The following is a 20,062-nucleotide window of genomic DNA, read 5'->3' on the forward strand; positions in this document are numbered from 1 at the left end:
AATTCCAGCCATACCTCATTGTCTCTGTGTTGCATTGGGAAAGTTACTTTACTTCTCTGGGGCTCAGTTTATTTATCTGTAATATGAACATGACAAAGCCTATCTCACTGGGTTGTGGTGGAGGTTAAATGATGTCCATTGAGGGCACTGGAGATACTGGAGAGGCAGCAAGAGGGAGGAGGCAAGAGTTGAGGAGGAGAGCTCTATGTGACATGGCCCATTAACCAGACACGCAGTACCAGAGTGCAAGAACAGTGATGGAAAGGGTGAGTGGGCAAGATATTTTCAGGCACTATGACACCCCTAAATAAGGGCTTTGATAAGGGGAAAGTTCTAACTGCAACTGAAGACAATAGCTTTTCCAAGATGGCCTCATTACATGTTCAATGGGGTGAGACTATTTTGTGGGTTCCTGCACACTGCCAGGAACCCTGTGCCATAGTTTATTCTTTCTCAAAATGCCTTTCTGCCTGTTCAGAGACCAGACTCAAGGCTTGCTCTAAAACCTACCTGCTTGCTCTGTCAGGGAACACAGGTGGATTATTGTGGTTAAAGTCATTTTCTTTCTTTGATGTGTCTCTTTTAGGACAACCTCCCCGCGAGGGTGGTGGGTACAGTGAGTGAAATGATTTACCAGGAAGGTAAGTGAAGGAGGCTTCAGGTGATCAATGGCCTCTGCAAAGTTGGAGGTCACTAAAAGGTTAGCCTGGAGGGCTGCATTCCAGAAAGCTAATACAAGGTGAATTGGGTTGGTCTTATTTCACCCAGAGGTCATTGCTCCCCACCACCACCAAACACATTGCCTTCAACATTTCAGGTTGTCTTGATTATATACAAACTCACCTATATTTCATTCTCTCTTCTGAGTGGTCCTGGCCTAGTTAGGTCCTGTGAGGACTTAATGAGGCAGAGGAAGCACAAGATGTAGTCTCTGCTCTCAAGAACCTTATTTAGCTAAAAAGAGAGGATGGATAAACTAAGAAATAACATAATATGTATTCCATATGCTCTTCACCCCAATTATCAGTGGAAAAGAAGACCAGATTCTTGTGTTCTGGCAGGTGCTGATCACTGATGAAATATTCATCAAACCATTACAAAATGGAGAGAACATAAGCATAGTATTTTTAACCTCAGTATAGAAGTGTTATAGAACATACATATCTGATCATTATACTAATTTCCATTTTATACACACCTGTTATATACACAGGTAACTGTCTTTCCTTCTAATAGTCCTTTATTTTGATCTTGTTACTTATCCTTTAGTGTTTTTAATTTTTTCTTTATTTTGTGAAATGATCTTGAGACCATAAAGTCACTGTTTCTTCAGGTTCCACACTTAGAAAAATAAGTTTGTGGTTTGCCCAAACTTTTGTTTTTTTAATGCCACTGGTCCCTGGGAGTCACTGGTTCAAAGCACAAAGAGGGGAGCAAGTCAGCAGCTGTGAGAAAAGACATCTTGGGGGAAGGAAAGGCCTGCTGATGAAGAAGGTATGTGTTAGAAACAGGTGGCTGATACTTTGAGATGGTTAAGTAAAGATAACTTGGAAAGGTGGATTTTGTATAGGAAGGAATAAGGAGCCATTCATTGTCTTGAACTAGAAATTGACATAATGAAAACTACATTTGGGAAAGTGAATATTTCATCATGACCTGAGATGCATTAGAGGAGTGTGATGTTAGCCATTTATTTTAAGAGAAATCGCTTAGACATTTTCTAAGTTAGAGTTATTAACGGCCAGGTGGTAGTCAAGAAATTTTCAAAAGATTCAACAAAGAGGGCAGAAGTCAAGGAGTGCAGTACTTGCGATTAATCCACAAATTTCCAAGTTTGTAGAGTCAGGACGTGAAAGTCGGGGTCTTTCCTTTATTTGGCTACGACTGCACCACACTGGGAAGCATAGCAAAGTGGACAAGAGGGCAGGCTCTGGTCTAAGCATTCATCTTGGCCTCTTCTCTTAGCAATTATGCAACCTTGAGCAAGTTATGCTTCATTTTTTTTTCCTGTGAAATATATGAAACACAGTATTACCTACATCATAAGGCCATTGTGAAGATTAAAAGAGATAATGAAAGTGATGTGCTCATCAGAGTAGGTAGCACAGAGCAGGCTCTGAATAAGCAAAGTTACTGTGTTCATCTGTGTTTTCTTTGGCAGGACACTTATTCTGAGTCCCCGTCCACTCAAATGCGAAAGGGGGTAAATCAGAACTACCTTGAGCAGTTATTGTGAAAATTAGAAGCAACGGATGTGAGAGCACTTTGAAAATTATAATTTGCTATCTGGAAACTAGATTTTATGATTCTGGTTGTTCATAATAATTGGTCTCATAGAAAAATCATGTGTCTAGAACCTGAGCTAAAATAAGTTATTTTACATTTAAATGGTCTGTAGGATTTACCAAGGATGTGTTCATCTATGCAATGTTGTGTGGTTGAGGGTCTGACCCTGGGCAGTAATTGCTGAGTTGGCTGAGGGCAAGGAACAGAGATTCATGTTAGTGGACCTCTAGACCATGTCAGGAAAGCTTTTAAGGTTAGCCGGGTGTCCATGTGCCCATATTAGCTGGTACAATATGAAGAGGCTAGTCCTGAACCCATAGAAGTTCAATAACCCCTGTCTTTCATTTATTTTTTAATTGTTATTTCCCCAATTCAACCTTTTTTTCTACTGTACAGCATGGTGACCCAGTCACACATACATGTACACATTCTATTTTCTCACATCATGCTCCATCATAAGTGACTAGACATAGTTTCAGTGCTACACAGCAAGATCTCATTGCTAATCCATTCCAAAGGCAATAGTTTGCATCTATTAACCCCAAGATCCCCATCCACCCTACTTCCTCCCCCTTGGCAACCACAAGTCTATTCTCCAAGCCCATGATTTTCTTTTCTATGGAAAGTTTCCTTTGTGCCTTATATTAGATTCCAGATATGAGTGATATCATATGGTATCTGTCTTTCTCTTTCTGACTTACTTCACTCAGAATGAGAGTCTCTAGTTACATCCATGTTGCTGCAAATAGCATTATTCCATTTTTTATGGCTGACTAGTATTCCATTGTGTATATATACCACATCTTCCTAATCCAATCATATGTCAATGGGCATTTAGGTTGTTTCCATGTCTTGGCTATTGTGAACAGTGCTGCAATGAACATGTGGGTGCATGTGTATTTTTTAAGGAAAGTTTTGTCTGGATATATACCCAAGAGTGTGATTGCTGTGTCATATGATGGTTCTCTGTATAGATTTCTAAGGTACCTCCATACTGTTCTCCATAGTGGTTGTACCAGCTTACATTCCCACCAACAGTGCAGGAGGGAATAACCCCTGTCTTTTGATGAATAATTCAGGTCATGTTCAGTCAGTCAATCAACAAACAATTCTCAAGCATTTGTCATGTGCCATGCCCAGTGCTACGTGCTATGAGTACAGGAAGGAATTATTCAGGGTTGCTACTTGGAGGTGCTTCTACTCTGGAAAATAGGCCAGACCACAGGCATAGCAGCCACATGGGGCTTCTGGATGGTTCTGTCTACCACAGTGAGCACTGCGTAGTTTAGTGGACACAGCTCAGGGCACAGTATCAGGAGATTAGTCTCAGCCAATTACTATCTGTGTGTGATGTTGATTGGACTTAATCACTCTGGCCCTTGGTTTCTGTATCTAGACAATGGTAACTATATACACTGCCTATGTTTGTTAAAGATATCAAAAGAGAGAATCAGCATCTAGTCAAGGGTAATCTCTCAATAGACAGCAGGTGTTTTTACTATAGAGAGAGGGTATAATATGCATACACTCAGGCCAGCCCTCTTCCAGGTGATCATGTAGTGGTCACCTTTCGTTGTCTAGAGATGAAGGAAAATAGGAACTGAATATGGTTCCTGATTATTGGAAATTAACTTTTGTTGCTTTCTTTCTATCAGTAAACTCTGGGATACATCTTTTCCCATGTGTTATCTCTATAATCCTGAAACACCCCCAAGAAAAGGAATATCATACTCCCCTCTTCTAAAGGAAAAAGTTGAGACTCTGAGAATCTAAAATTTCCTGCCCAAGGAACACAGCTAATCAGAGGTAGGCTGGGATTTGAACCCAAGCATTTTCCTTCTTACCCTGGTAAGTGGGTAAGTTTTCTCCTCTCATTCTCAGGAAAGTCTAGATAGTTGAAATTTTAGTTTGTCACTGCTACCACTCGTGCAGGCTGGATTATATATAAATTTTCATCAAATGTTTTATTATTTCAACCAAAGGATATCTCCAGGTATATTTGGGGTGGCCTTTGATTCTATAAATAATGCCATATAAATCATCCATCTGTGAATTAAGACATTCCTTTGGGAACTTGTTTATGTTTCCATAGTGATATGCCATTCTAAACAATCACTATCACAGATAGTATACTCACTATGAGAAAGGGAAAAGCTAGGAATTAATGTTCATTGAATACCTACCATTTGCCATGATTCCATTCAATCCTCAGAGGATTCATTTATTCAATAAGTGGTTATTGGGTGCCTCCTCTGTTTCAGGCATTCTGGGTGTGGAGGGTACAGAATTAAACAAAATGTACAGAACCCATGCCTTTATGGAAATTAACATTCTCTTGGGAGTTATAAACAATAAATAGACTATATATGTGAAATGAAGAGAAGTACTATGGAGATAAGGGGATGGAGAAAGTTGGCAGGATAATGGGCATTTATCTCCATCTAATAGGAAGAGTCCCACGGAGACAGAAACTTTGAGTAAAGACATAAAGATGAGAGGGTGAGTCTGGCTGACATCTGAGGAAAGAGTATTTCAAGCAGAATAGCACATGCAAAGGCCCTGAGGTAGGAGTATGGCTGCTGTGTTTGAAGAACAACAGGGGGCAGAGTGGCTGGAGTGGAGTGAATGAGCAAGAGAATAGTAGGAGATGAGATCAAAGAGATTATACAGGCCTGAACATATAGGGCCTTGTAGACCACTGTAAAGATGCTGGCTATTATTATGAATGGGATAGAAGTCACTGTAGTGTTTTAAGAAAAGCATGATCTTATTTCTGCTTGGAAAAGGTCACTCTGGCTGCTAAGACCATTGAGAATGTGTAGAAGCCTTTTGCAATAACCCACGTAAGAAAGATGGTTGCTTATACTTGAGTGGTGGCTAAGAGAGAAAAATGGTTAGATTTGTGATGCATTTGAAAGGTATAGCTGTAGGTATTTGTAGATGAATGGGATGAGGAATATGTGAAAAAGGGAGAAACCAAGGATGACTCCAAGGCTTTTGGAATTGGAACTGGAAGAATAGAGTTACTTTTAATGGGGACAGAGAAGACTACTCAAGGAGGTGCTAATTAGACCTTGCTCACACCCACACATCAAGGCTTTCCCCACACAAGACCCTGCCTCCTTCCAGCTGGGCAAAACCCACAAAATGATGAAATCTTCACTCAAGTTCATAAGTAGGCATGGTGCAGATAAAAGTCTCGCCAAGGGCTCTGAAAATGACTCCCTTTCTTCCCCTTCAGACTAATTAGGAAGGGAATGCTTGTTGTGAAATTAGAGTACTCTAGTAAACCCTAGCCAAACTCTTGGTCGACTTGTTGATTATGGAAAATGGGGTTTTCCTGGCAACTTTTCCACATGTTTCCACTGTTTTTCCCTATCCAAGAGATGGACCTAGGTGCCAAATTATTTCTTTTTTCTCTAAATTATGTCTCCTTGGATAACCTCTCTGAGGGGTGTGGAACCACTGCAGTGGTTATTCATGGTTTATCTTTAGCCTAAAAAACATCAACCAGAGGAAAACAAATACAAAAAATGTAACTGGTTCATTGGACTCACAAACTGATAACTTGAGTGAAATTCTAAGACGACACTCTGGCAAGCATGGATTTAACTCCACCTTCTATGAGGAGGATGTTTATGTCGTTGGCCACCTCACCTCTCGACCCCAGAGTAGTCAAGGCAAGACTTAAACCTCCAAAAGATAGATGTATCTGTCCCTCTGCCTGCAAAGTTATTCTCTTCAGAGTTTTACAACAGACAACACAGGGATTAGTTGAATGTGACTAGATCCCCCCTGGAGTGAGAACTTTATAGCTAATTCACAGTTGACTGTGGCATACTTATATATAATATACCATAAATAACATAGTGCTGGTGTAAATTCCTAATTTTCTCTTTCCAAGTAACAAGTGAAAATATGGAGCCAGTGTAGCTAGCATAAGTTGTGTAGCTAGCATAAGTCTGTTCATGTTGGTGTATTCATTCACTCACTCATTAATTCATTTAATATTTTAGAAACCCTGAAATTAACATTTTAGCTGGGCATTGGGCTAAAAGTCACTAGGGTGGCTTCAAGAAGCTCAGGATCAGAAGTTCTTGTTGCGCTCAGGGGTAACGTATCCAACTAGTATCCATGAGGACATGGGTTTAATCCCTGGCCTCACTCAGTGAGTTAAGGATCTGGCATTACCATAAGCCACGGTGTAGGTCACAGATGTGGCTCAGATCCTGCATTGCTGTGGCTGTGTTGTAGGCCAGCAGCTGCAGCTCTGATTCAACCCCTAGCCTGGGAACTTCCATATGCCATGGGTGTGGCCCAAAAAAAAAGAAAAACAAACGAACAAACAAACTCAGGATCTATTGTGGAAGGGTCAGAAAGGAAAGCATAATATTCTAGGCACTTTATATACAGCTGTGGCAAGAAAAAGATCCTTGCTCATATAGATCTTATGAAAATTAAATGAGGAAGCATACAAATGTAATTAGAAATATGATTATTTCATACAATGGTACAATTTTGACTAAAAATGTGATAATTGAGTAGGGGGTGAATGGAGTAGAAGGTTTAGGTATTTTAGAAAGAGTAGTTAGGACAGGATCTTCAGAAAGAGTAGTTAGGATCAGAAGGAAAAATATGCCAGAAAGAAGGAATACAAATTAAAAGACAGTTGAGTCAGGAAGATAGGAAAAGAGAGGGGGGAAAGGAACAGAGAGCAGAAAGTGTGGTTAGGACTTGGCAAATGGGGAAATTAGTACAGTGAAATGAAGTCAAGGATGGAGGAAGGGGCCAGATCATTGGAGCTTTACAGGTCATGATTAATTCTAATTATAATTAGAAGCTATTGGAGGGTTTTACGGAAGGGTTTGATATAACCTAATGTGTGATTTAATTTAACTTTATGCAGGGCAGAAAATGGGCAGGAGGTGGGGGCAGGGGCAAGGTGGAAACAAGGAGACAGGTAGGAGGCCATTGCAGACAGGAGAAGATGGTGACCAGGTGTGGCAGGTAGTAGTGGAGATAATGTGTAATGGTCAGATTTAAGATAGAAGAGTAAGAGAAGCGGAATGCGCAAAGATGGTTCCTAGGGTTTGGGGATGAGCCGTTAACTTAGATGGGCAACACTGGAAAAGGAAAGAGATTATAAATCAAGAATGCTTTTAGGAAACTGTTAAGTTGAACATCCAGGTCTGAAGCTCAGGAGAGAGGTCAACATGGGAAGCATAGATGTAAGACGTATTAAATACATTTGGTATCTAAACATTGTGAATCATGTTGTTCAGAAATAGATTTAGAGATGGAGGAGAAAAGGGCTGATGATTGAGCTCTGAGGTGTTCCATCATTCCCACTGGAGGCAGTGGAAGAGCAGCTTACAAAAGAAACTGAGGAAAAACAAAAGACTAATGTTACAAAAGCCTAGAGAAGATGGTATTTCAAAAAACAAGTGGTGGAATTCCTGTCATGGCTCAGCAGAAACAAATCTGACTAGCATGCATGAGGATACAGGTTTGATCGCGGGCCTCGCCCTCGCTCAGTGGGTTAAGGATCTGGCATTGCAATGAGCTGTGGTGTAGGTTGCCAACGCGGCTCAGATCCCACGTTGCTATGGCTGTGGCATAGGCCAGCAGCTACAGCTCTGATTTGACCGCTAGCCTGGAAACCTCCATATGCTATGGGTACAGCCCTAAAAAGAAAAAAAAGAAAAGAAAAGAAGTAGTCATTTTCCCCAAAGACTGCAGAATTTAACAAACATGATAATGGGTAAATGACTGACTGCTGGATTTTGCGAAATAGAGTCCATTTGTTGTCTTGACCATGGCATTTTGGCAGGATGTATATAGGATATTTGAAAACACAAAGAGTAAGTCATTTTGGAAATACACTCTGAGCGAATGTAGAATTTGGATGTAAAGTTTCAAAGTGAATTAGTCAGGCAAAGAGATAACTGTTAAGGAAGAACATTTCAGCAGAGTTCGGTATAATTCAAGAACTAAAGTTAGAGAAATCTCACTGTGTAGGGGATGCTATAAGCAATTTGGTATTGTTGAATGAAAAAGCACCAAGTTGGAAATGGGGAGGGATTTCTACTCGAGGGCAAGATCATTAAGGATATCTGTAGGAAATTGGGAGCTATAGAAGTGTTTAATCATGGAAATGGCATTCTCTCATCCACGTTTTCAGCCAGGTCACTCTGAAGTATGGACTACAACAGGCAAGACTAAAGACAAAGCAACCAGAAATGGGTTGTTGACATGTTATAGGTGGAAGATAATGAAGACACAAACTTGAAGAGCTCTTTGAGGTAGAAAAGAGCATATCATGGAAATACTGAGGATGGAAAATTGTCAAGTCTTGACTGTTGGTTAATCAAAATATCTTGTAGGTTTTAGTCTTCAGTGACTGCAGGAATGGCATTGACAGCATCTTTGATGGGTAAAACTGAAGGAGGATCTGGCTCAGAGAATCCCTAAATTGCCTTTGGCATCTGCTGACATTGAGGTGCCTGTGGGATGTGCTTGAGTTCTCCAGTCCTGGTGTTCTCCAGTCATGGATATTAGTTTGGGTGAAGATATGTGGATAGGAGATATACATACATGTTCTGGAATTACATGTTCTGGAGAAATACACAAGGCATTCAACATCTCAATGATATTGATAACTAGCTCTCACTAGTTTTAGTGGCATCATGGCAATTGTTCTGAGAAGTCAGTGGAAAGTGCGGAAACAGAAGTTGGGTTTTTTGAGGGGTTTTAGAAGTTTGGATTTAGAAGAGGAGGAGACATATTGGACAGTCATTAAAATGATATATAAAGCTGAAGAGATAATCACTTTTTTAAGATGGGAAAACTTGAAAATGTTTATTGGCTCAGAGAAGGAATGAAAGAGTAATTCAGGAGGTAAGTGGGATGATTGTAAAAGTCAAGCACAAGTGGATTGGGGGAGGATGCACTCAGAACTCAGATGAGTGGTTGGCTGTGACCAAGAGGAAGGACAGCTCGATCTCTTATACCCAGAGGAGCAGTTGGTGCGAAAGTAGATGCAGTAGGTACAGGGATTGAGAAGACTCAGTTTTCTAAAAGTCTTGAAAGGCATAAGATCATTGCTGAAAACAAAGAAGGTGGGTGTTGGGTAGGGCGATGGAGATCAGTGGAAGGTTTTAAAGAGCATCAGTGAAAAACAGAAAGGGGATATGACCAAGAACTGATAAGCAGACTAATGAAACACTCTTGGCTCAATTGGGAGAACATGAGTTTGTAGAGTTATCAGTCTACATGGCTGCCTGCTTTTTCTGGAAGCATTAAACAATTAAACAAGAGACATGAAGAAAAAAAATGGGAAAAAAAAAACTAAGCCAAAAGTAGGTTTGTATTAGATAAAGTGAAAGATGGGAGAAAAAGAAATGAGAGAGTAGTTCAATGGTCCATTATGGGACCCGGGTTGGGTATACAAAGATGAGAGGTTAGAACAGAGCTGATGGATGGGGAGATATGAATGATTCAAGGTACCAAATAGGTTGAAGGGCATTTACGATAAGAATAAGATATTGACAAAGGTAGTTATTATGAGAAACTGAAGCTTAATATTTCAGAGGAGGAGCATTCCACAAAGGTAAATGACTAGGTTGGAGTGACATGGAATGGGCTAATGACTGGATGGCTCATCAACACAAAAATGAAAGCCACTCTCATGACACAGAAATTTACGTGGGGCTAGACTCCACAATGAATGGAGTGGCAGGACCATGAGGCCAACAAAAGACTGTGAAGGGTGAGGACAGAGGTTGTAGGGATAGGAATTTTTACAAGAAGTGAATGAACAAAAATCTGGAAGTAACATGGAGAAGCAAATAAAACGTCAAACCTACCTTGTGACACTAAGCAAGGTGGAATGTGGAAGAATTAACCGCTTTCATTTGAGTGCACTAACAAGAAAACCCTATTTTTGAGAAGGGGGAAGTAGAAAGATTAATATATGATGTCTAATGTGGGAGAATGTGTTTATCATGAAGGGTTCCAGAGGTCTTACTGGGAACATTTGAAATAGAAGGAATAAAATGGGAACTAGGACTGAGAAAATCAGAGCAGTAAGGGGATACAAATATGAGTAAGCAGAGATGACTATGGGGCTCTATGTTTTGGACAGCAACCGCTGAAGGGAAGCTGATACAATGTACTGGCTACAAAGGTTTACAGGGAACATTGGCATAAAGTAGTAGTCTTTGAGGTCTGGCAATGCTGGCATTTTGGCAGTCTGTTCTAGTGACTGGTTCAGGAATAATGCTCCAAGGTCAGAGACTGGGCTATGGGCCAGATGAAAGCTCCCACTGGCACAGGCACAGGAGGCTTTATCTATGGACACTCAGTTCTCTTCTCCTGGCATAGTCAACTGTTTTCTTTTTCTTCCATGTGCCCCTTGCTGTACTTCTCCCTTGCCCTTCAGGCATGAAATGTCAATCTCCTTATTAATCTTTGTGTAAGCCCTCATTCAGTGCTCACTTTGGGTATAGACTTGATCAACTGATTTCTATGCAAGCATGTTAGCTACAGTACATGTATTCAAAGGTCAGTTCTTCACTCATTAAGCAGGGCTACCTCTCTCCTTGAGGAGTTTTGATGCTTTCACTTGAAGAATAGTTCTATATTGGAACCTAGAATGAAAAACTGATACTTTCTTCATTCCTCTCATTGGCAATAATTGAAATCTGGACACTTCCTGTGACTTCCTATGCTGTCACACTTCCAAATTGTTCTCTTCCCACTTCAGACTCTCATGTGGGCTACATATTAACTGTTGATCACATACAAAAGGGTATGTATCTACTCTTCTCTGTATCTTTCTTCTCAGGTATAATTTTCCACAGCCTTGGAGTCATCATGTAAGCATGAATAATGTAAGAGCCACCCAGAAGGCCTGGTAACTCTACACTTTTCCCAATGAAAGACAAAGTGCAATTTAGAAATTCTGACAGCACACACATTTCTCAGAACTTTGTTCTCACTATGTAGCTCTGGGAGTATAACAGAAGGCAGAGGGCAGACAGTGAACAGCCTCTGCTCTAGGATCAGAGGTTCCTTTTGTGTGACTCGCTCTCACACGTCAGTCATTATCTCTGATGCCCTGACCTGTCCAAATGCTGGAATTTCCACGCCTAGACCTACCATTGGGACTTACATGGTTCAAACGATCTCTGTTTACTATTTAAACTTAATCCGAACAGCACTCATCCAGTTGTGTTGGTCGCTCTGAGCTTTAAAAATGTCCTGCATTTTTTTAAAAAGGAGAAATTGGGCTGTGGTGGGAAACCAAACTGCTCAAAAGCGCTTGAAACTGAACCTAGAGGGAACGTGAGAACAAATCTAAGTAAAAACCGCAAACCCCATATACTGTGATAAACAGCATGACTGATATCCTTATCTTTTCTTCTGCCCCTGCCAAACCATCACCCATTTATACAGATCTGGTCATATCATTGCCCTATGCCAGTCTTCTAGGGTTTCCTCATAACTATGGGAACAAAATTCAAAATCCTTAGCAGGACCATCAAGGTAGTTTATTACCAAGTTTTAATCTTTCATTCCAGACCCATTTCTTGCCACTTTTCATCTTGATTTAATGTGTCAGCCACAGTGTAGTGACCTTTCCCTGAACAAAGAGAGTTTTTCCACACTCTTTTGTCTTGCATATGTTAAGTATCTAGTTACAGTTTGCCCTTCTACCATCTTTTGCCTGAAGAACATCTCTACAGCCTTCAAATCCCTTTAAATCCCAGTGTAACCTTTCCTGGAAACTTTTCTCAATACCTACAGCCAAAGATAAGGGCTCCCTTCTGTGTGTTCTTTATATACACATCTATTTAAGTGTTAGTATATTTTTAGAGTAGGCCAGGAGGCTAGAAAATCTTGGGCAGGGGATGACTCTGCCATCCACAGGTATGATTTCTTTTTCTTAAGCCAAACTTCAATTTTGCTCTTAAGGCTTTCAGAAAATTAATGAGTCCCACCAAGATTACTGAAGATGATTTACATGAAGGTCAACTAATTTTAGATGTTAAACATATTTACAAAAGCAACACCTAGATTAGTCTTTAACTGAAAAATTGAGTATTACAGTCTAGCCAAGTTAACACATAAAACTAATGATCACAGATAATATATAGCTATTGTTATCCCATTGGAACCTAGTTTTCAGATATTTGGGGGTTTTTTAATTTGTTTACAGAATTTTGTTATTTTTTTAATTGAAGCATAGTTGATTGAAATCTCACATTAGTTTCAGATGTACAGCAAAGTTATTCAGTTATATATATACGCATGTATATATGTATATATACTCTTTCAGGTTTTCATTTTTTCATTTTTAAAGTTTTATTGAGGTATAGTTGATTTACAATGTGGTAATAATTTCTACTTCATATTTACAGACTTTTAAATCAAAGTACAGTTACTATACAATGTTATATAAGTTGCAGGCATACAATATGATTCACAAATTTTAAAGGTTATACCTCAGTTATAGTTGTTATAAAATATTGGCTATATTCCCCATGTTGTACAATGTATACGTATTTGTATTTTGTTTTATACCTCTCACTGCTCCCCCCATATTGCCCCTCCTCTGTTCCCTCTCCCCACGGGTAACCACTAGTTTATTCTTTATATCTGTGAGTCTGCTTTTTTTGTTGTTGTTATATTTACTGGTTTGTTGTGTTTTTTAGATGCTACATGTGATATCAAACAATATTTGCCTTTCTTTATTTGACATATCATAATGCCCTCCAAGTCCATCCATATTGCTACAAATGGCAAATTTTTTGTTATTTTTTTTATGGCTGAGTAGTATTGCATTGTGTGTGTGTGTATCATATCTTCTTTATCTGTTCATCAGTTGATGGACACTTAGACTGCTTCCACATTTTGGCAATTATAAATAGTGCTGCTGTGAACCTCAGGGTTCGTATACCTTTGAGAATTAGTGGTTTTGGGGATTTTTTGTTTTGTTTTGTTTTGTTTGGATATATACCCAGGAGTGGAATTGCAGGATCATATGACAGCTCTATTTTTATTTTTTTTTTTTTTTTTTTTTTGGTCTTTTTTGTTGTTGTTGTTGTTGCTATCTCTTGGGCCGCTCCCGCGGCATATGGAGGTTCCCAGGCTAGGGGTTGAATCGGAGCTGGAGCCACCAGCCTACGCCAGAGCGCCACAGCAACGCGGGATCCGAGCCGCGTCTGCAACCTACACCACAGCTCACGGCAACGCCGGATCGTTAACCCACTGAGCAAGGGCAGGGACCGAACCCGCGACCTCATGGTTCCTAGTCGGATTCGTTAACCACTGCGCCACGACGGGAACTCCCTATTTTTAATTTTTAAAGAAACCTCTACACTGTTCTCTACAGTGGCTGCACCAATTTACATTCCCACCAATAGTGTACAGAGGTTCCCTTTTCTCCATATCCTTGCTAACATTTTTTACTTGTGTTCTTTTTGATGATAGCCATTCTGACAGGTATGAGGTGATATCTCACTGTTGTTTTGATTTGCAATGTTGAGCATCTTTTCACGTGTGATTTGGCCATCTGAATATCTTCTTTGCAGAAATATCCATTCAGTTCTTCTGCCTATTTTTTAATCAAGATGTTGGGGTTTTTTATGTTGAGTTATATGAGCTGTTTACATATGTTAGAAATTAATCCTTTGTCAGTCAAATCAAAATGCAAACATTTTCTCCCACTCTGTAGGCTATCTTTTCATTCTGTTTGTGGTTTCCTTTGTTGTGTAAAACCTTTTACATTTAATTAGGTCCCATTTGTTTAATTTTGTTTTTATTTCCATCACTCTAGAAGACAGATCCAAAAAAAAAGATACTGCTGTGACTTATGTTTGCCTCTAAGAGTTTTTATAATATCCAGCCATACCTTTAGGTCTTTAATGCATTTGGAATTTATTTTTGTGTATGATGTTAGAAAATGTTCTAATTTCATTGTTTATATTGTAGCTGTCCAGTTTTCCAGAACCATTTTCTGAAAAGAAAGCCTTTTCTCCATTGTGTAGTCCTACCTCCTTTGTCAAAGATTAATTGATCATAGGTGTGTGGGTTTATTTCTGGGCTCTCTATTCCTTTTCCATTGATCTATGTTTGTATTTTTGTGCCAGTACCATACTCTTTTGATTACTATAGCTTTTTTAATATACTCTGAAGTCAAGGAGACTGATTTCTCCAGCTCTGTTCTTCTTTCTCGAGATTGTTTTGGTTATTCAGGGTGTTTTATGTTTCTATGCAAATTTTAAAATCATTTGTTCTAGTTCTGTGAAAATGCCATTGGTAATTTGATAGGGATTGTATTGAATCTGTAGATTGCCTTGTTCAATCCAAGAACATGGTGTATCTTTCCATCTATTTGTGTCATCCTTGATTTTTTTCATCAGTGTCTTAACAGTTTTCTGAGTACAGGTTTTTGTCTCCTTAGGTTTATTCCTAGGTATTTATTCTTTTTGATGTGAATGCTAAATGGGATTGTTTCCTTAATTTCTTTTCCTGATCTTTCATTGTTAATGTATAGAAATGTAACATATTTCTGTATATTAATTTTGTATCCTGTAATTTTACCAAATTCATTAATGAGCTCTGCTAGTTTTATGGCAGTATCTCTTAAGATTTTACTATGCACAGTATCATGTCACCTTCCAATTTTGATTCCCTTTATGTCTTTTTCCTCCCTTATTGCCATGCCTAGGACTTCTAAAATTATGCTGAATAAAAGTGGTGAGAGTGCACATTCTTGTTTTGTTCTTGATCTTACAGGAAATATTTTTCACCATTAAGTATGATGTTAGCTGTGGGTTTGTCATATATGACCTTTATTATGTTCCTCTATGCCCAATTTATGAAGAGATTTCATCATAAATGGATGTCAAATTTTGCCAAAAGCTTTTTCTGAATCTATTGAGATGATCATGTTTTATTTTTTTATTGTAAATGTAATATATCCAAATTGATTTGTGGATACTGAAAAATCCTACATCCCTGAGATAAATCCCACTTGATCATGGTGTATTATCCTTTTAATGTATTATTGGATTCAGTTTGTCTATATTTTGTAGAAGATTTTTGCATCTATATTCTTCATTTATACTGGTCTGTAATTTTCTATTTTTGTGGCATCATCATCTGGTTTGGTATTGGGTGATGGGGGCCTCATGGAATGAGTTCAGAAGTAATCTTTTCCTCTGCAGTTTTTGGGAATAGTTTCAGAAGGATAGGTGTTAGCTCTTTTCCAAATGTTTGGTATAATTCACCTGTAAAGCTGTCCATCTCTGGTCCTAGACTTTTGTTTGTTGGGAGCTTTAAAATTACTAATTCAATTTCAGTACTGGAAATTGGTCTGTTCATAGTCTCTATTTCTTCTTGGTTCAGTCTTGGGAATTGTATCTAAGAATTTGTTCATTTCTTACATTGTCCATTTTATTGGTATATCATTGTTGTTACTAGTCTCTTATTATTCTTCCTATTTCTGTGTTTTCAGTTTTATCTTCTCCATTTTCATTTCTAATTGTGTTGAGTCCTCTCCCTTTTTTTCTTGATGGATCTTACTAAAGGTTTATAAATTTTATCTTTTCAAAGACCAGTTTTTAGTTTCATTGATCTTTTCTATTACTTTTTAAGTCTCTACTTCACTTATTTCTGATCTTATCTTTCCTTCTACTAACTTTTGGGTTTCTCTGTTTGTCCTCTTTCTCTAGCTGCTTTAGGTTGGTGTGTGTGTGTGTTTGTATTACTACATACTTCCCTCTTAGAACTGCTTCTGTTAGATCCCATAGGTTTTGGATCATCATATTTTCATTTGTCTCTAGGTATTTTTTTAATTGCATCAGTAATCCATTGGATGTTGAGTAACCTATTGTGTAGCATCCACATATTTGCATTTTGTAGTTTTTTTCTTGTAGTTGATATCTAGTCTCATAGCTTCATGGTCAGAAAAGATACTTGATAAGATTTAAGTTTTCTTAAATTTACCAACACTATTCTGTGACTCAGCGTGTCATCTGTCCTGGAGAATGTTTCATGTGCATTTGTAAACAATGTATATTCTGCTGCTTTCAGATGGAATGCTCTATATATGTCAATTATATCCATCTGATCTAAAGTGTCATTTAAGGCCTGTGTTTCCTTATTGATTTTCTATTTGGATGATCTGTGCATTGATGTAAGTGGGGTGTTAAAATCCCCTTCTATTATTGTATTACTGTTGATGTCTACTTTTTTTTTTTGCTGTTAGCATTTGCCTTATATGTTGAGGTGCTTCTATATTGGGTATGTATATATCTACATTTGTTATATCTTCTTTTTGGACAGAGCACTTGATCATTATGTAGTATCTTGGTTTCTTATAAGAGTCTTTATTTTTGTCTGGCATAAGTTTTGCCACTCTGGTTTTCTTTTGATTTTTTCCATCCCCTCATTTTCAGTCTGTTTGTGTCTCTAGAGCTGAGGCGAGTCTCTTGTAGGCAGCACAAATATAAGTCTCATTTTTGTATCCATTTAGTCACTCTATGTCTTTTATTTTTTTTAATTTAAAATTTTTTTTTATCTTTTTTTCCTTTTTTTCTAGGGCCACTTCCTGCAGCATATGGAGGTTCCCAGACTAGGGGTCTAATCGGAGCTGTACCGCTGGCCTACGCCACAGCAACACAGGATCCAAGCCGCATCTGTGACCTACACCACAGCTCATGGCAATGCTGGATCCTTAACCCACTGAGCGAGGCCAAGGATCGAATCCACAAGCTCATGGTTCCTAGTCGGATATGTTAACTGATGGGAACTCCACTCTATGTCTTTTAGTTAGAGCATATAGTCTGTTTACATTTAAGGTAAATTTTTGATATGCATTCTTATTGCCATTTTGTAAATTATTTTAGATTTGTTTTTGTAGGTCTCCTCCACCTTCTTTTGTTCCCCTTCCTTTGTTCTTTTCTCTTGTGATTTGATGACTATCTTTAGTGTTATGTTTGGGTTCCTTTTGTGTATGTCTCATAGATTTTTGGTTTGTGTATGTATATATTATAGGCTTTGTATAGCTGTCTCTCTATATAAATTTAAAATTTATTTATATCATAATATGTTTTAAATTGCTAATATCTTAATTTCAAATGTATTTCAAGAAAAACCCTGCATTTATACTCTCTTCCCCTCATGATTACTGTTTTTGAGAGCATATTTTAAGTTTAATTGTTTTGTGTATCCCTTAACTGCTTATTGTGAATATAGAAGATTTCACTACTTTTGTCTTCAAACCTTCCTGCTAGCTTTGTATGTGGATGGTGTCCTACCTTTACTGGTAAGCTTTTCCATCTTGCAAATTTTTTTTTTGTCTCTAGCTATGTCCTTTTCTTTTTTACCTAGAGAAGTTCCTTTGACATTTGTTATAAAGCTGGTTTAGTGGTGCTGAACTCTTTTAGCTTTTGCTTGCCTATAACGTTTTTGATCTCTCCATCAAACCTGCGGGAGAGACTTGCTGGATACAGTGTTCTTGGTTGTAAGATTTTTCCTTTTCATCACTTTAACTTAGCCTTATGGGAGTTCTCTTGTATATTATTTGTTTCTTATCCCTTGCTGCTTTTAATATTCTCTATCTTATGATTTTTGTCATTTTAATTATAATGGGTCCAGTTGTGTTCCTCTTTGGGTTAAGAGTCCCTGTATGGGATTCTGTGCTTCCTGGACTTGGGTGACATTTCCTTTCCCAAGTTAGGGAAGTTTTCAGTTATTATGTCTTAAATATATTCTCAGGCCCTTTCTCTCTTTTCCTTCTGTGACCCTGTAATGCAAACATTAGTGTGCCTGATGTCCTGTAGGTCTCCTCAACTGTCCTCATTTCTTTTCATTCCTTTTTTTTTTCTCCTATTCAGCAGGAGTGATTTCTGTAACTCTGTCTTCCAGCTAACTGATCTGTTCCTCTGTATCACCTGGCCTACTGTTGATTCCTTTGACCATATTTTTCATTTCAGTTATTGTAGTCTTCATCTTTTTTGTTGTTATATTTTCTAACTTCTCACTCTGTGCATACTTTCTTCTGAGTTCTTCAATCATTTTACAATCATTACTCTGAACTCTTTCTTGGCTAGATTGCCTATCTCCCCTTCACTTAGTTCTTTTTTCTGGCATCTTATCTTCTTCCTTCCCCTGAAACATGCTCCTCTGCTGCCTCATTCTATCTAAGTTTCTATTTGTATTTATATGTATATATGGTAGGGTAGTTACACTTCTTGACCCTGGATAAGAGGCTTTCTATAGGAGACATGCATCTAGGCAGAGCACTCCTCTTTGTCACCCAAGCTATATGCTCTAGAGGTTTCCCCTAAGAGGGCTGTGTGAGTCCCTCTGTTGTTATGGGCTATGTAGGTGATCTGGTATGCTTGGTTGGCCCCTAGCCTGGTTGGTTTCCATGCCCTGATGTGTGTAGATGTTGCTAGCTGCAGAACCCTAGAGGGCCCAGAGGCTAGTGCTGGCTCACTGGTGGGTAGATTCAGGGCCCAGAAGACTACAGGACTGTTGCCTACCCACTAGTGAGTGAAGCCAGGTCTTGGGCTTAGTGCCAGGCTACTAGTAAGCAGAGCCAAATCCTGGAGTCTGGCTGCAAGGCCCATGGATCCCAGAGCAGGTGTCACATTACTGATGCGGGTGCTGGTTCCTGACACAGTTGGGTATGGAGTCAGGGCTGTCCCAAAGCTTGTGTTGACCTGCTAGTGGGCAGGACCAGGCCCCAGCTGGTCCCAAGGTAGGTCTGGCCTGCTGTGGGTAGACTGGGTCTGCCCCCTCCTGCCTGAGGCTGATCTATAGGGAGCTGTGGGCTCAGAAAATTTTTAGGCTGCCTGTCTGCCAATGGGTGGAGTTGTATTCTCACCCAGATAGTTATTTGGCCTGAGGTGTCCCAGCACCTAACCCTAACCCTACAGGCTGTTGGGTGGGGCTAAGTCTAGATGCTAATAGCCAGAGGGAGGATCCCACCACTCCAGAAGCAGAGTCCATGTATAAGAATGCTTCCAAATATGACTTCCACCCATGTCTATGTCCCCAAGGTGATTCACAGCTGCCCCCAGTCTCACCTGGAGACTCTCCAAGACCAGCAGTTAGTCTGGCCCAGGTTCCTATAAAATTACTGTTTTTGCCCTTGATCCCAGTGCATGTGAGATTTTTTGTACATCCTTTAAGAGGGAAATTTCTATTTCTCCCAGTTCTCTGGGGCTTTCAAAATTAAGCCCCACTAGCCTTCAAAGCCAGATGCTCTGAGGGGCTCATCTTCCTGGTCCATGACCCCCAGACTGAGGAGCTTGCCTTGGGGCTCAGAACTCTCACTCCTATGGGAGAATCTCTGCAATATAATTCTTCTAGAGTTTGTGGGTCACGCACCCAGGAGTATAGGATTGGATTATATTGCAAGTCCATCCCCCCTACCTGTGTCTTTCTCATTCCTTCTTTATGTCTTTAGTTGTAGATATTTTCTGGTAGGTTCCAGTCCTTTTCATTGATGGTTGCTTTGCAGATAGTTGTTGTTTTGATGACCAAGTGAGAGGAGGTAAGCTCAGGGTCTTTCTACTCCACCATCTTGGTCAGTCTCCTCAGATGTTTGGAAGCAACTATAGCAGAAGGATCATACTGTGGGATCGTATCAAGCCTGTCATTAATTTTTTCCTATATTGGTTGCATATAATAGTTATTAAATATCTAGAAATAATTTTAGGGATATATCAATTGCTTTTTATACTATAAGCCTTGTATC

General features: G+C 39.2%; 2 long non-coding RNA genes across 5 annotated transcripts in view; one reads left to right on the top strand and one right to left on the bottom strand.

The window, feature by feature from the left end:
- LOC110256021 overlaps positions 1–20,062 on the top strand; it is a 533,154-nt gene that overhangs the window by 425,985 nt on the left and 87,107 nt on the right. The gene's annotated exons all lie outside the window — the stretch shown is intronic.
- LOC110256022 overlaps positions 1–20,062 on the bottom strand; it is a 182,066-nt gene that overhangs the window by 3,174 nt on the left and 158,830 nt on the right. For both annotated transcript variants that reach the window (XR_002337167.1, XR_002337166.1), the window contains exons 2-3: positions 1,808–2,007; positions 844–954 (exon numbers count right to left, since the gene is read on the bottom strand). This is a non-coding gene — a long non-coding RNA (uncharacterized LOC110256022). The remainder of the gene's footprint in view (positions 1–843; positions 955–1,807; positions 2,008–20,062) is intronic.

The sequence above is a fragment of the Sus scrofa genome, chromosome 1 (assembly GCF_000003025.6).
Source record: "Sus scrofa isolate TJ Tabasco breed Duroc chromosome 1, Sscrofa11.1, whole genome shotgun sequence".
Lineage (NCBI taxonomy): Eukaryota > Metazoa > Chordata > Mammalia > Artiodactyla > Suidae > Sus > Sus scrofa.